This window comes from Anomaloglossus baeobatrachus, chromosome 9 (genome assembly GCF_048569485.1).
Source record: "Anomaloglossus baeobatrachus isolate aAnoBae1 chromosome 9, aAnoBae1.hap1, whole genome shotgun sequence".
Lineage (NCBI taxonomy): Eukaryota > Metazoa > Chordata > Amphibia > Anura > Aromobatidae > Anomaloglossus > Anomaloglossus baeobatrachus.
The window spans coordinates 174393905-174411265 of record NC_134361.1 but is presented as its reverse complement, the minus strand read 5'-3'; the positions used below and the strand labels follow the sequence as shown (position 1 = coordinate 174411265).

Sequence of the window (17361 nt, the reverse complement as noted above, 5' to 3'; positions counted from 1 at the left end):
GCGTGTCTGCGATCTGATGTGATAGGGCTTATTTTAGGAAAAACACGGTAGCAATAGTCAGAGCAAGACAAAACATATAGAATGTAATTAAGCAAAAATTTTAAAGGCAATTGCACAAATAATTTTAGCCCCAAGTGCAGGCAATAGAGCAAAGAAAAAAAAAGCCTCCATAGCCTGCACCTGACAGCTACAGATGACATCGGGAGGACCAGTGACGATGCAGGTTTAGTTCTCATTATTCCTTCTTTTTGCCTTGCAGCACAGGGGTACTCCCTGGCATCACATCGCGGAGTACCACCATTGCTGAGCACTTATTTGCCCCTGCCCGCTGTGTTAGTAAACATGGCAGACTCATTATTATTCCTGATTATGACAATATCGTGACATGGGCGATAGTCGGCAGGACGGGGCTGTGCAGTCGCACGATGCAGCCGATCAGAGGCGATGCGGCTCCGTCCTGGGGATGCGGACAATCCGGGGAGGCGGCCAGAAGAATAATACTAGCGCTGCAGAAGGCGGGGGTCGCACAGGCGCAGTGAGAGCTCGGGGGTCTGCTCAGCCCGACACCAGGTAGGCCGCTTACAGGAGCGGACATTGCCGGCCTCTCGTCACCGTGTGTCCGCCTCATGCGCCCGCACTGCCGCCTGCGACGTCTCCGTGTACCGCTCGTGCAAGGTCCGGGGAGCCGCCATGTATAGTGTCTGTGTGCGGATGCTGTGTGCTCACTATGTGCCGCACAAGGAGCTGGTTCAGTGTAGTGTATAGTGTATACCGGGCGCCATCTGTGCCTGCACCTGCGGCTCCTGTGGCCGCGCACTGCCCTATATCTGCCTGCAGGATACAATGTCTGGGATGTTAAAGGGGGATCCGGCCTCACTTCCGCATCGGGAGGAGAGCAGAGCCGGTGACGTCACGTCTGCACTGATCTGCTGCGGTTCGTTATGCTGCCCGCTCACTGATGACAAGTCGTCTGCAAAGGTCTTCCGTGGTTCATTATGCTGCCCCCTCACCTGGTGTACACAGAGTCAATGATGTCACATCTGCACAGATCTGATGCGATTCATTTTGCTGCTCGCTCACCTCCTGATGTACGCAGACCCCACGACATCACATCTGCTTGGATCTGGCGCGATTCGATTTGCTGCCCGCTCACCTCCTGATGTACGCAGATGTGGTGACATCACGTCTGTACAGATCTGTCGCCATTCATTATGCTGCCCGCTCACCTCCTGATGTACGCAGAGTCGGTGACATCACGTCTGTACGGATCTGTCACCGTTTATTATGCTGCCCGCTCACCTCCTGATGTACGTGTCCCGGGCACGCCCTGTCCCAGAAGCGGTCAGACCTCTCGGATCTGGACGCCACCTCTCAGGTGGCTCGAGGGTCTCCGGACCCAGAGGCTCAGGGGCTCGCGCCGGTACCAACTGAAGAGGTTATTTACCGGGGACAGATATAGTTTGTGACGCCACCCGTGGTGTGCGATAATGGGGAGTACCGCCGTTGGGAGTACTTGGGGCGATGGAGTGGGGCAGCTAGATGACGTGACACTCCACGGGTAGGGGATTACCCCAGGATTCTGGATAGTGCCTTGGGAATGCAGGGGCTCGCAGGCTCGCCGGTTGCAGGGGTTAATCAGGTACTCAGTCAGAAGAATGCAGACACTGACAACGTAGTAAACCAAGTCTCTGAATGCCGCTGTCTCCTGAGGGGAGCTCGTCCAGGTCCCATCCCCTGCAACACTGCCCAGTGGCCTCTCTCCTGGCACCTGAATTTAGATTGTCCGTTGTGGCCCGTCAGCCTGGAGCTTTCCGGGCCCCGCTCCCTGCTGTGACTAGCAAAAGGAGCTTGCTCTCAGGAGCTCACGCTTGGGATTTCAGTGGGCTGCTTTGCTTGGAAAGCCCTATCCCCCTCGATGCGCTAGTGCCCCCGATCTCTGAGCTGGTGGGAACAGTCCATAGAGGCCCTGTCCTCCGCAGGTTCATTGGCGGATTGCTTGAATTTTCTCCCTGACCTAGGGTCCGTGTACCCCAACGTGCCTTCGGTCCCAGCCCGGCTGTTGAACTGTGGCTGCTGGCTATCCTCCGAGATTAGCCCAGCACCCAGTCACAACCTCCCGCGACCGGGTCTCTAACTCCTCCGGGCCCAGACCACCATCTGCGACCTAGTTTTCTTTCACCTGGGAGCTCCAACTCCCAGCTTCCTCGAGCTCCTCACAGCTCGAGGGCTACCACTCACTTCCTCTCACTTTGCTCCCCTGGAGCCAACTGACTTGTCACCTCCGACCTCCCTGCGTGACCCATAGGTGGGTGGCCCTATTCCAGCTTAAGCAGCCCACTGGTGTGCCTGACAGGTGTGGTGTGTGGTGTAACTAGGATTTGTGAATGCTGGTGGAGGCAGTACTGCAAGATGGGGACCCAGAACCATGGGAGTTGAGCCCTGCACAGGGAGAGAACCCTGTGACGACCTGACTAGTCCAGGGCGTCACATACGTAGAGCCAGTGAAATCACGTCTGTATGGATCTGTCGCCGTTTATTATGCTGCCCGCTTACCTTCTGATGTACGCAGAGCCAGTGATATCATGTCTGTACGGATCTGTCGTGGTTCATTATGCTGCCCGCTCACCTTCTGATGTACGCAATGGCAGTGACGTCACGTCTGTATGGATGTGCCATGGTTCGTTATGCTGACCCATCACCTGATGTACTCAGTGCTGGTGACATCACGTCTGTACGGATCTGTCGCGGTTCATTATGCTGCCCGCTCACCTCCTTGTGTACGCAGATATGGTGACATCACGTCTGTACGGATCTGTCGCCGTTCATTATGCTGCCCACTCACCTCCTTGTGTACGCAGATATGGTGACATCACGTCTGTACGGATCTGTCGCCGTTCATTATGCTGTCTACTCACCTCCTGATGTACGCAGAGTCGGTGACGTCATGCCTGCACAGATTTGTCGCGGTTCATTATGCTGCCCGCTCACCTCATGATGTACGCAGAGCCAGTGACGTCACGTCTGCACAGATCTGTCACCATTCGTTATGCTGCCCGCTCACCTCCTGATGTACACGTGAGGCCGGAGCCTCCCTTTAAGTAAAATCCATGAATCCATTCAAGAGGTTTCCAGGAAGCTGCAAAAAAAATGAGTCTTATAACCCTTTACCAGATCTGCTCCCTAGCTCTATACACTTCCTTGGGGAAGTTGCTGCCAGCCATGGTCTCAGTGGCCTGGTACGCTGTGCGCCAACACCACTTAGGCCTGTGATTGGCTGCAGTAGTCACTTGGGTTGATTGCATGTTTCGATAGATGTTTTTCCATGAAGACTCTGAGTGATCCTTGACTTCTTATGGAGGAAAATGAGTGATCTTTATTGAAGACATATCATGTACAGTCTCAATATACTTCACGTTTCGGGTTCGGAATCGCCTTTTCTCAATTAAACATAGACTGGCGCGAAGCATCAGTGGAGCCTCGCTGGAACGCACCACACACGATAGCTGTTTCCTCTAATTTACCTATACTCCGTACGAGACGAGCGCAACTGAGCAGCTGCCCAGACTCCTTATATCAGGGGGTGTTAGGTTATGTGCACAGTGTTTTTTTGCAGGAGTTGTTTGAGCATAAACTGAAAGAAAACTTCAAAGCTCCTCAAAAACTTTTAGTTTCTGCTCTAAAAATTCAGAAAAAAGTCTCCTTGTGCACATGGCCTGAAAGGATCAACCGCTGATTTCCTCACCAAACACTCAACGTGTGCACATGACCGTAATACTGAGGTAAAATACTCATCCAAATGCTCAACGTGTTCACGTGACCTTAATACTGAGGTAAAAATCTCACCAAATACTCAAGGTGGCCACGTGGCCTTAATACTGAGGTAAAAACCTCACCAAATACTCAAGGTGGGGGCATGGCCTTAATACTGAGGTAATAAACTCACAAAATACTCAAAGTGTGCACGTGGCCTTAATACTGAGGTAAAAACCTCACCAAATACTCAAGGTGGGGACATGGACTTAATACTGAGGTAATAAACTGACAAAATACTCAAAGTGTGCACGTGGCCTTAACACTAGAACTACTGGACTCGTAACACCTATATAGAAATACATAGTGCAAAGTAGTCAAAATGACTACCTCAGTAGTTCTAGTGTTAATGCTGAGGTAAAAAACTCACCAAATACTCAACGTGTGCACGTGGCCTTAATACTGAGGTAAGGCCAGAGTCACACTTTCGAGTGACATGTATTTCTATGCAGCTGAGCCGCTTCTTGTCCGGAGGGCATCAGTCTGTGCTAGGTGATGCGATGAAAGACTCGCGCAACTCACTCGCAAGTGCTACTCCGGCCTAAAAGCAACTCACCAAATGCTGAACGTGTGCACGTGGCCTTAATGTTGAGGTAAAGAACTCATCAAAAAATCAAGGTCTGCACGTTGCCTTAACCCCTTCACGACTAAGGACATATATATATACGGCCCACCTGCTTTATTCCCCGCATATGTCTGCTGATCTGATCAGCAGACATGTGCAGCTAACAGGCATGGGTTGATCTCCATCCACCAGTGCCTGTTAACGCTTTATATCGCACTGTCAAACTCTGACAGTGCTATCTAATGCACTTTGGTGGGGATTGCGCTGTTACCCGCTTTTTTCGGCGACCACGTGACACGATCACATGGCGCCACTGTGTTGCCATCACAGTGTGGGGTCAGATGATGACCCCTGACGCTGTTATGACTCACTTCCTAGGAATGCTGGCAGAGCTCCGACAGTCACAGATCATCAGCATTTCTCCTGATCAGAGCGATGCTGAAGCATAATTCTGATCAGCAGAAGCAATACGATAGTGCAGTGATAAAGTCTAGAAAAATCAATAAAAAAAAGTTTTGAAATTATAAAAACTTCCCCATAAAAAAAAATTAAAATGACCCCCCTTTTGCCCCATTGAAAATAAAAAAACAAAAAAATATATTAGATATCGCTGCATTCAGAAATGCCCAGAAATTAATCTGATTTGTAAAGGATATAGGGAGAAAGAAATCAAAACACAATTACGTTTTTTTGGGGCTCCGCAACATTGCATTAAAATGCAATTAGAGGCGATGAAAAACATCACTTCTACACAAAAATGGTATAATTAAAAATGTCAGCTGAGGACGCAAGAAATAAATCATTACTGAGCCCCATATCCCGAAAAATGAGAACGCTAAAAATCCCGATATATGAGAACGCTTGGAAAATGGTGACAAAAGCACAATTCTTTATTTTATTTTAATTTCTGGGGGGGTTCACCACTTATATAAAAGTAAAACTATACATGTTTGGTATCTACGAACTCGTACCGACCTGGGGAATCGTAATGGCGGGTCAGTTCTACCATATAATGAACAAGGTAAATAAAAAAAATCTCCCCAAAAACTGTGCGAGTTCACGTTTTCTGTAGTTTCACCGCTCTTGCAGTTTTTTTTCCCATTTACCAGTACTATACGGGGCAGAATTAATGGTGTTGTTCAAAAGTACAACTCATCCCGCAAAAAACAAGCCCCATATGAAAAAATAAAAAAAGTTATGGTTCCAACAAGCGAGTGTTGTATTGTTAAAAGCAGAGTTTGATGTAAAAACTGGCGCAGCCTAATATACCACACTGTGCTCCGAAAACTCGCCAGTTTTTTTCCTTGTTAAGTGAACTGCAGTTTTTACCTGAAAAAGTGCAGTACAAATTAACATATTGCACAGCAATGAATTCTCCGTGCAGCTTCTGCTAGGATGCCACTCTCTGTTTGGACCTTATTCAGTGAGGCAGTGCACAGGTCTGATTTTTTTCCTCTGTGCACTCAAGATCATACGCGATTTGCTTCAGAGAATCGGATGGCACTCGCCTATTCAAGTCTATGGCTCTGTGAAAAATATCGGGCTGCACTGGGATGACATCAGAGCACAGTCCAATTTTCAGTGAGGCAGTGCATTTTTCCGACTTTTTTAGTCGGCCCCCTCAAAACCATACGTATTTTGCTTCAGAGAATCGGATGACGCTCACTTATTCAAGTCTATGGTTTGGGTAAAATATCGAACTGCAGTGGTATGACATCAGTGCGCAGTCCAATTTTCAGTGAGACAATGCAAATATCCGACACTTTTCCTCTGTCCACTCAAGATCATAGGCGATTTGCTTTAGATAATCGGATGACGCTCGCCTATTCAAGTCTATGGGTCTGGGTAAAATATTGCAAATATTTCAAAAGACTGACCTGCACATCCTACAAGTGTGTATAGGTGCCAGCTGGCACCTATACACACTTGTAGGATGTGCAGGTCAGTCTTTTGAAATATTTGCAGTGAGTTTTTTTCTGACTGAGCACTCCGCCCTATAAACCAGGCTGTGTTCACAATCCTTATACCAGGAGTCCTAGCTGCCCAGACATGGAGGTTAGTCCAGATAGTGGCATTTCAAGTTAGATTTTTAGTCTAGCTGCCCAGACAAGGATGTTTTTAACCTAGATAGTGGCATTTTAGTTAGGGACCCGGAATATTGAGATTTACCTTGCCGTTTGGTTTCCGGGCTTACATGAATTGGCCAATTCATAAACTAAAAATCACATTTTTTCATATAGCAGTAATGCAGTACCAGAGTTCCCTTATACATTGATGGCATTTAGTGTGCGGCTGTATCCATTTTGTATTTGCTGGGTAAAATATTGGACTGCAGTGGGATGACATCAGAGCGCAGTCCAAATTTCAATGAGACAGTGCACTTTTCCAATTTTTTCCTCGGCCCACTCAAAATCATACGCAATTTGCTTTAGAGAATCGGATCGCGCTTGCCTATTTAAGTCTTTGGGTCTGTGAAAAATATCGGACCGCACTGGGAGGATATCAGAGCGCAGTCCAATTTTCAGTGAGGCAGTGCACATTTCCAATTTTTTCCTTAGCCCCCTCAAAACACGATTTGCTTTAGTAAATCGGATTACGCTCGCCTATTCAAGTCTTTGGGACTGTGAAAAAATATTGGGCCGCACTGGGATGACATAAGAGCGCAGTCCAATTTTCAGTGATGCAGTATACATTTCCGATTTTTTTTTCCCTTGGCCCCCTCAAAACCATATACGATTTGCTTTAGAAAATTGGATTTCGCTTGCCTATTCTCAAGTCTTTGGGACTGTGAAAAATAGCGGATCGCATTGGGAGGACATCAGAGCGCAGTCTAATTTTCACGGACTGACAGAATGGAGAAGATGGAGAACCTCCTTTTTTATTCTCCATATTCCAGAATAACGGATACCATGCTGATCAAACTGATCAAAGTCAGATTTGCTTAATCAAACCGTTTTTCTCAGATGGAGGCATACGGTCGTGTGAGCCTAGCTTATGGATGGGCCATCACAGTATTAAATTACCAAATGTGATGCCTTGGCCTATCAGGTCGTCACAAGGGTGCCGTGCAATCTGCCCTTCTGCATGGTACCTGCTCCTCCTTGGTTACGGGTCCTGTCCCTTTGGTGTTGCTAAGAACAGGTATACACAAATCCTGAGGAACACTCTGCACCACACCCACCAGACACCCATTGGGCGGCCTGAGGGGAATAGGGCCACTCAGATGGAGGGATGGTAGAAGGAGGGCCAGAAGTGTCAAGGAGTAATCAGAGAGTAGTCAGTGAGCCGTGACAGGAAGAGGTCATGCTGCGAAGCTGGGCTCCTGTACCTGTCCCAGGTGCCATACGTTGGCCTGGCCTGGAAGGTGCTGGAACCCCGGTCGCAGGGGCTAATGACAGGGGGCACAGTACTGCCATGGAGGGCAGACTGGCGGCCTTGTGCTACAATCGGGCAGGGGCCAGGGCACGACGGGGTACGCGGATCCTAGGCTGGGAAGTAGCTTTATGCAGCCCAGTAATTCACCCAATGAGGACGGAGTCTTCACGAGCCATTCTCCACCCACTCCAAAATCGGGGTACTAGCGCAACGAGGGGGATAGGACTTCCCAAAACCATCAAGAAAATGTTAAAAAATATACTCTTAAATATATTTTTCTTCAAATACGTAAAGGCGCATGAATGAAAAGACCTCAAAAATGTAAAAAATAAATGTATTTTATCTATTTAAAAATGGTTGCCAGGGTTCAGTTACAGAAAGGAAAAAAATAATATACTTTGATAGCTTATGTAAAAAGAGTTCATTTAGTCCATACTGAACAATGGGAAGTCTTTACCCATCTCTCTTTGGCTCCTGAACGGCAATGCAGGGGATGTCATCTCAGCGTGTCATATCTTGCAGCACTGGAGTCTTCTCACAGCAGGCAGTGTGGAGAGCGCCCCGTAGCCCCCTCCATCGTGTATTATATACCAGCTGCTCAGTCCATATAGGGCATTCTAGTGTAACACAGTTGAATATAGTTCCATATTACGTAACCTTCTGGAAACTTCGGAAAGCTTCGGGAAGGATTTAAATATATCCCTCCATCATGCTCAGCACTCAAGTATATTCAATATGGGCATATTTACCCTTATAAACTTTATTAATAACCTATGCCCTCCAACATAAACAAAACTATGAACGTATATGTCTTACTATGAAATATTTGATAACTAGATGTATTAATTTTAATCATTTTACAATTCCCCCTTGAAGTGGGTGGAGCAACCCCGAAAATTAATTAATACATCAAGAAAATAACAAATCTTCTTTCCTTATTTGGCAATAACGGATTAATATCAATAATAATGATGAAGAATAATTAATTTGCATTATTCATGTAAGTTCAATAATATAATAATGTGGATTCATGTTATGACAGGCTGTGACTGATCAATCATATAAAAATGTATATAACTATACTTCGCTAGACCTAAAAAGAAATGCAAAAACCAAATCCGGTCACCATATGATGTCCTCTGAGTTGATGTCTTCTTATCTCCGATGTAATCCGGCATAAACACAGTCTCTTAGAAATAAATCCTTTGATAAAAATGAATGGTTACCAATTCATACAGTCCCATATTGCGTTTATCATTGTTAGATCAAAGTCCATAAACTTTATTTTTTATTGCAAAGTCCATAGCCAATGTTGATAAACCACAGTTCATGAGTGTAGATGAATAGCAGAAGTCTTTGATGTCTGTGCAGTGTGATTTACACTAGTCACCTTTCATGCTGCCTGTTGTCAAATAACCCAGGAACAGATGTTAAGACGTTCTTGGTCAGCACGACAGGGGTTAACTTTAACACGTCATTGCTTTTCTTAGTAACTTTAGGGAGGTCTTAATGCACAGACCATGTGTCATTGTCCATCCTTGGACCAAAAGATATTACGTTTCTGAGATGCAAGCACGGTAAGTGTATTTTGTATGTTACACAGTCTTATTTGAGACGTTACCTTTTGGACCTTTTTGCAGAATCCCTTTTAACTTTAGGAAAAATATAAAGTCTTTTTATCTTCTCTAATCTTGATTGAAGACTGATTCATTCCCTAATCTAAATACCAAATATGGCAATAACTATCACTAATAAATGTCACAGCGTATCATAACTCTAATACTATAATACCATGTCATTATTATTATCGTAAAAGTATTAATATAATTGATACTCAGAATGATAAAATACTGCATAATGGTATAGACGATAGTATTTTCTTGTAATGATCTTTTTGTCGTTGGTGCATTACCCTTCCAAACCCATAGGTGGCAATGTGTTGAATGTAACCAAAATATAATATAAAGTATGAAACAATATAATGTGTACCTATAACATGTATCATCTTATAAATATGAAAGGCAACAATGTGGCTTTTAGTTAGATCATTTGTAAATTATAAATCAAAGCAAATAACCTTTTAGAAAAGACTGGATGATACCATCAAAACACAATAATACCCATTATAAATTATTATTGATTAAAAATATAATATATATTATTTGTAAATATAGGTAGGTAAACCTAGATGTACCTCGATCTTCCATCTTTATTACTCTAATTTAATTTATTTGATTTGTCTATTATTTATTAAATAACCTACTATAAGAAAATGTGTAACTATAAGTGATATTTCACCCTTATTGAGTTAACATACTAATATAAAAATAATGTATTACCAGAAAGTAAACAATTGTATATATTGATGAAAAAAGTATCTTTTCTTCCAAAAAATGGAACTTTTCCCTTTTAATATGATTCATATTTAATAAAGTAATATTCTTATATTAGATATTATTGAACTAAATATTGAAGTGTTTTCTCAATTGAGATATTTAAAATCTGAAGAAAAAAATAAAATTGTAGAATTAAGATTTTAATTAAAAATGTGAATATTAAAATAATTAATATAAAAAATAGGAATAAAAAGAAAAATGAAAATCGGAATAAAAATAAAACTTGAAATAAAAATAAGGCCTTCTATGTATATAACACCTATGTCTTTAATAATACATAACCTTAATGTTACCAGATAACCTTAATATTACCAGTATCTTATAAAATTACCAAACCTATCAATAACCAATAAAAATAATTAAGTCATGTAACCTTGCAAATAATACACTTCTCTTAGTATATAAATGCATTATGATATACTTCAAATATATTTTTTTATTCCCAATTCTTCCTTTGTACTTGAAATATTAATTATTAAAGTATCCTGTAAACACATATATTTATCAAATATAAATGTGTGTGATTGAGACCAAACCTCCCCCTTTCAATATCATGAAATATGATATTCTAAAAATTAATATGTTTAGATTAAATTAAATTAAAATTTGTGTGGTATATCTTCAAGACCATATTATAAATATCACTTCCATATTTGAAAAGAAAAAATGATTACCAATCTGTGTATCAGTAAAAGAAGAGACTAACACAAAAAGATATAAGAAAATCAAAACGTTATAACCTTATTCTAGAATGTAACTCTTCAGAATAAACCCTTAATAAAAAATCCTAATATCTCTATACTAAAGAAATGTCTAAGAATAAGATATATATATCCGGTATAAATTCCTTCATTTATACTTATGTACTATAACTTATTATCTAATATTATACATACATATTATAACCTCTAAGTTAAAACATAAATTCTCTTTTTTTTTTTTTTCTCTCTCTCTGGATCCAAATACTTTGACTTTAGCAGCTGCTCAAACAATCAATCATTCATTGACACATCTATGCACACAAGACTGCCATGGTCTTTAACATACACTTCTACATAGAAGCTGACAAACACATATCCTTTTTTTTCAATATTCTATGCGCATTTCAAAAATTATGTTACTAATTTGAAGTACTTCTCGAAAAAAACAAATTCCAATGTATTACACACTGTACATATGACCATGGAACAAACATTTATTTTTAGCTTTAGTACCAAGTCATGCTCTGGTTACGTGCAAGGAACACCATTCCAAAACAGCAAGCAGTTTTACTACACTTCCAAAGCTCAGATTACATTTCTAATAACTCTAAAGGAGATATATATATTCATAAAAAAAAACGTTCAAGTATACTTCTCTGACCATTGGTACCTGAGAAAATAATAATTATTATCCAATCATGCTTTCGCGAATTAACCTTACACAAGAAAATATATGTTACCTGATTGAGGACAAGAACATATGTAAAAATAAAAAGTTAATACTTCATCAATCTGTTTTACTGATAAATTCTGAGGGAAATAAAAGAATAAAATTATTATCATATTTATGATAAAAATGAAACACTTAAAATCCGTTACTTTCTCTTATTATTTTATTTTAAATATTATTATTCATATACAGAGATCAAATTATTAATTTATAACATTAAACTATCATTTGACTAAATGAAAATATGACCTTGGTTTACTATCACTACCTTTAATATATATATATATATATATATATATATATATATATATATATATATATATATATATATATATATATATATATATGTGCATAGATTCACTGTATATGAATAAACATATTTATCAAACAATAAAATTAATTTACCCAGAAATCCACTTTATTTAACTGAAGACCATACCTAATTTTTTCTTCAAAGATTCGATTTATTAGATTCCCTTTGAACTTATCGGAATCTCGGAACTTATGTAATTCAAGGTTTTCTCTTATTTGAGAGAAAATGTCTCTCTCTGAAAAACCACCCAGCTGTTGCTGACTATCAAACCCTAATCCAGGGAAAGAGTCTGCACAAGACACCTGTTTCTGTCTTTCAAAGCTTTTACTCATCATTTGTCTGGGATCCTCAATCCCAGTGATCGATCCCGTCACTGGTGACAGGGGTTTTTCCTGTGAAAAAAGACTTTTAGATGATAAAAATTGGGGTGGATTGTATGGTTTGTAACACGTATGCATCTTCCTCCGAATTGCATATACCCTGTCACAGAAATATCTGGATCTGGGAGACACTGTTGGTTTTTCACGGAAACTCTCCCTTTTCCGTGTTGGTTTTTCAGAATTAATTAATTTCTGTCTTGATTGACTTTGGCGACTTCTAACAAAATTGATAAATGTCGTACATTCGAATAGGGACTTTTTATTTAATGCCACCGCACAGGCGGCATTATCAAGGAAATTAAATTTCTTGATGAATAAACGTATCATTCCATCCAATCTGACATTTGGAATGACCGCCCTATACAAACGTTCAAAAACGGACATAAATGAGAACGTACTCTCATTCTGTTCAATTTGTAATTCCTTCAACATCTCGTAGTTTGGATCAGATTCATTCCTTGCACAGAAGATGAGATATTTCAGCCTTATGAGATCGTTATCATTTGAACAATCAAATGTCTCATTGTCAGAAGACTTTTTTAATGCCAATTGTCTAAAGAAATGCTGAGGTAACCACATACGGAATAACTGGTTCGTCTCACTATTGGTTAAATTTAACCTCTCGATGGAACTTTCAAATATCTCTGAATTTCTGCAAACATGTATTTTAGGATTATATGCGGGAATTAATTTGCATATGTCCAATAAATTTTTTCTAAGTGTAATCCCTAACTTAGCCTGTTCTATTTTTAGAAACTGATCGTCGCCATTTTCTCTCTCCACGTGTCCTTCTCTGACGGCTTTCTGCCTGTGTCCCATTCTGGCTCCTCCCCCTTCTGGCTTCACTACGTCATTTCCTGCTTCTTTCTCAGTATCTTGAAAGGCACCTTGATTAGGTAACACGTGTCTGTCGCCATTATCAAAATTCTGATTTACAAAATTACAGTCTAAATCATCTGACTGATCATTTACAACATTACAGTCAGAATTCACAATATCACTGACTGACATTCCAAGTTCTAAGCAGTCTTTGGATTTCTCTGTCACTGACTCTCCTGACAATTCAGGTTGTCTATTTCCACCATTTTTACACTTTTCTACGATTAACCTGTGAAAATCATAGACTAAATGACAGACATTTCTGATTTTCTGTTTCTCTCTATTAAAAGACCTTACACATTCTATACGTGAATTCTCAAGTTCACACTCCTCATAAAAGCGTAACCAAATCTCTTCTACATTAGAAATATCTGGATAAGTGAACTGAAGTTTACTTTGCTTAACATATGAAGAGATAAAATCCATTTTCTTACCTGAAATGATCAGATGATCTGATGGATGATCCTGTAAGACTTGATTCACCTTGTTCAACCCGTCCAATACTTCTTATGGACTGACACTATCTTTCTTGCTCAAAAATACGTCAAAAGTTAACTTCTGTGGCTTTATAAAGTCTTTAAAGTTCATTTAAAAAAAACATTCATGCTACTTGACTTATACGTATTTCCTAGGTTCTGCGTGATTTTTTTATAAATTGTCGATTCCTGTCCTTTGCAGGAGATACTTGCGTACTTGAGATACCCCCCTTATGCAAAGTGAAGGAACAACAAAAAAAATGCAAAAAAATTACGAATGGGTGGCTCACCAAAATGTTAAAAAATATACTCTTAAATATATTTTTCTTCAAATACGTAAAGGCGCATGAATGAAAAGACCTCAAAAATGTAAAAAATAAATGTATTTTATCTATTTAAAAATGGTTGCCAGGGTTCAGTTACAGAAAGGAAAAAAATAATATACTTTGATAGCTTATGTAAAAAGAGTTCATTTAGTCCATACTGAACAATGGGAAGTCTTTACCCATCTCTCTTTGGCTCCTGAACGGCAATGCAGGGGATGTCATCTCAGCGTGTCATATCTTGCAGCACTGGAGTCTTCTCACAGCAGGCAGTGTGGAGAGCGCCCCGTAGCCCCCTCCATCGTGTATTATATACCAGCTGCTCAGTCCATATAGGGCATTCTAGTGTAACACAGTTGAATATAGTTCCATATTACGTAACCTTCTGGAAACTTCGGAAAGCTTCGGGAAGGATTTAAATATATCCCTCCATCATGCTCAGCACTCAAGTATATTCAATATGGGCATATTTACCCTTATAAACTTTATTAATAACCTATGCCCTCCAACATAAACAGAACTATGAACGTATATGTCTTACTATGAAATATTTGATAACTAGATGTATTAATTTTAATCATTTTACAGAAAATCCCAAGCGTGAACCCTGAGAGCAAGCTCACCCTGCTAGCCACGCGGGTGAGCGGGACCTGAGTAGTTTCAGGCAAAAGGGATCCACAAAGAGTAAACACAGTGCCAAGGGACAAGGCTTCAGACCAACCAGCAACGCCAAAAGGGCACGGACACAGCGTATTCAAACAAAGGCTACAGGGCATTCAAGACTTTGGTTTACCCGTTGTCGGTGTTAGCATCTCTGGACTGTGTGAGTACGTTGTGCCCCTTTACTCCCAACGGGTCCCCAGCCTTCCAACACCGAGCCCTGGGACACCTTCCCCCTGCCCACAGAGGAGTTAACATCACAAGCTGCCATCCCATCGCTCTCTCCCAAACGCAGCAGCGGTGGTATCCCACTTTTACCACGACCCGTGGGTGGCGTCACGAACATTACTCAATTTTTCCACCCCTTTTGTAAATATCTTTCCCCCTTTTTCATTTCGAGCGGCCGCGCGACCCCGCCTCGGGTCTGGAGACCCCTCGAGCCACTGCGGATCCGGATCCGAGCAGCCCGTCGGCTCTCGCGGGGGCAGCACACAGACACCCCCTTTAAATACATGCACCAATAGTTAAATAAGTCTCTTGTATAAAACTGACCATTTAAAAATAAAGTGCTACACTCTGTGAATAACAGTATGGATCTGAGTAAGTTGTGGAATTTTAGGGACTTTTTACTCTTTTGTCCTAAGTGTGAAACATGAGCCGTTTGATAATATTTAAGGAGGGGCACAATGGATGATAAACAATACAAGTGTCACAAATTCCAGATCTTAAAGCTCTTCCTACACTGATAACCCACACAAATGCCTTCAGAGATCCCAGGAACTGTACACAGGACGGAGGCTGGAAGTGTGATATATTCAAGAGGAGGATTCTGTTTAAGCCCTTTATTCACATAAAGTGGAACATACATGTATTATTCATCCGCGCCAGTGTATTCATCACTAGCTATTCCTTGTAAGCTGTTATCCCATAAACAACATTTACACCATCTACATAGTCCATGGAGTTCTGGTTACTGGAAGCCCACCAATCCTGAGAACGGGGTCCACATTGCCCTTTGTAGTGAGTGCCATTAGATGTAATCCTATTAGGTTCTGGTCCAATGTCCAGTCGTTATTTATGTTTTTGGATCTGTTTTGGGATTATAGAAACAATAATTAATAGTGATGAGCATGATGTACCATGCTCGGGTGTTCGGCACTAGAAACGAGCACTTGGACACTCGGATGGGAGCGACTCGAGTACTGAGCATAATGGAAGTCAATGGGGAACTCGAGCATTTTTCCAGAAAATGTTCCCAGAAAAATGCTCAAGTTCGCCATTGACGTCCAATATACTCGAGTCGCCCCCATCTGAGCGTTCAACTGTAGTGCCGAATAGCCGAGCATGGTAGCATTCGCTCATCACTATTCATTACATGTACCCAATCCTTTAATTTGATAAGAAATAGAGGTGTCATAAAAATGTCTTCTATTTTCCTCCTTTCCAGTCTGTTTTTGGTTATTTGTTTTTGTTTTTTTTTTATTTTGTGCTTACAGCAATACAAAAGTGCATTATATGGTTGATTAGTAAAATAAGAGCCATTGATTTGCTGGTTAATGTGGGTGATTAGAATATTTTTTTTAGCTTAGATGTCTAGATATCAGTGTGATGATGGAATATGGGGGGTTCATAATGTTGTGTAGGTTCGTATTTTAGGCGTGGTGCTCTGTCTATTCTGTGTATTCCTTGTGTGTACATTGTCCTGTTTGCAGGTTAATCACCCCCTGCCAGGCTTTTGTCCCAAGTCTGGGGGAGGGGGGCCTGGGATCCATCTAAACTCTCTGTTTACCTGGGGGATTATTCATTCTGGCTGTCAAAGACAAGAGACAAGAAATAAGATTGATCCTCTGAGGGAAAAGCTGACACCTCAGAGAGATTGTGAGAAACCCCGATTTCCCTGGAAAAAGACTGCTGGAGGATTATGACTAACCTCCTGGGACATTTATCCCATTACTGGACTACTTTACCCTTTGTGTGGTGGATTGTTTTATGGATCTTCTGATTTGCATGGAATAAAGGATCTCTGGATTACTCACCCATCTCTCCCTCTGTTGATTGTGTGATAGGACCCCGTGACAATCAGCAAGTGCTTGTTCATACAGTAAAGAGCTGGTACCGTTTTTGAAGCCTTTTCACCAAATAAAAAGAGCCCGATTCATCAAAGCATTTACAGAAGTGTTGTGGCGTAAAAAACCTTTGAAAAGTCACAAAAAGTTTGCACAACTTGAGGATGTGATGACATTTTACGACTACTGGTGTTGTCACGCCATTTTCACCCAGGTCTGACAAAGTCCAGTCTGTTTTAATAGGATGATTTCTTTCTTCTAAAAAAAAATAAAACTTTGGATTCCATTTCATGGAGTACGGACTGTGGTGCACAAACTTGCGGCTAGTCTCCTAACTCAAACTTTATAGCTTCAGATATATGCCCATAAGGCTGTCAAGTTTTGGTCAGGAGAGCCATGGACAGTCCGTGCATTATAGTCCGTACTGGGACAGTGACACACAGATGTGTGAATGTGGCGTTACTGTGAAAAATGTAGTTCAAAGTGTGGAATAAACTGACCAGTCCAAGAGGGAGGCCTCCATTGGCTTCTCCCGATTCAGTCAACTATACTGACAAGTTTATCCCTATGCACGCTGAGCAGACAGGAAGAAGTGGCAAGAACCTGCGTCTTGGACTAGTCACTTGATTCCCAATTTTTCAATTATTTTTTCTTTGAAATTCAGAGTGATACATGAAATCTAGAATA

The 17361-nt window shown here is 41.2% G+C and overlaps 1 protein-coding gene across 1 annotated transcript in view; it reads left to right on the top strand.

Moving 5' to 3' along the window:
* The first annotated feature begins 350 nt into the window (after positions 1 to 350).
* DRP2 (dystrophin related protein 2) overlaps positions 351 to 17361 on the top strand; it is a 195755-nt gene continuing 178744 nt past the window's right edge. The window contains exon 1 of the mRNA XM_075324062.1: positions 351 to 570. The gene's annotated coding sequence lies outside the window, so the exon portion shown is untranslated. The remainder of the gene's footprint in view (positions 571 to 17361) is intronic.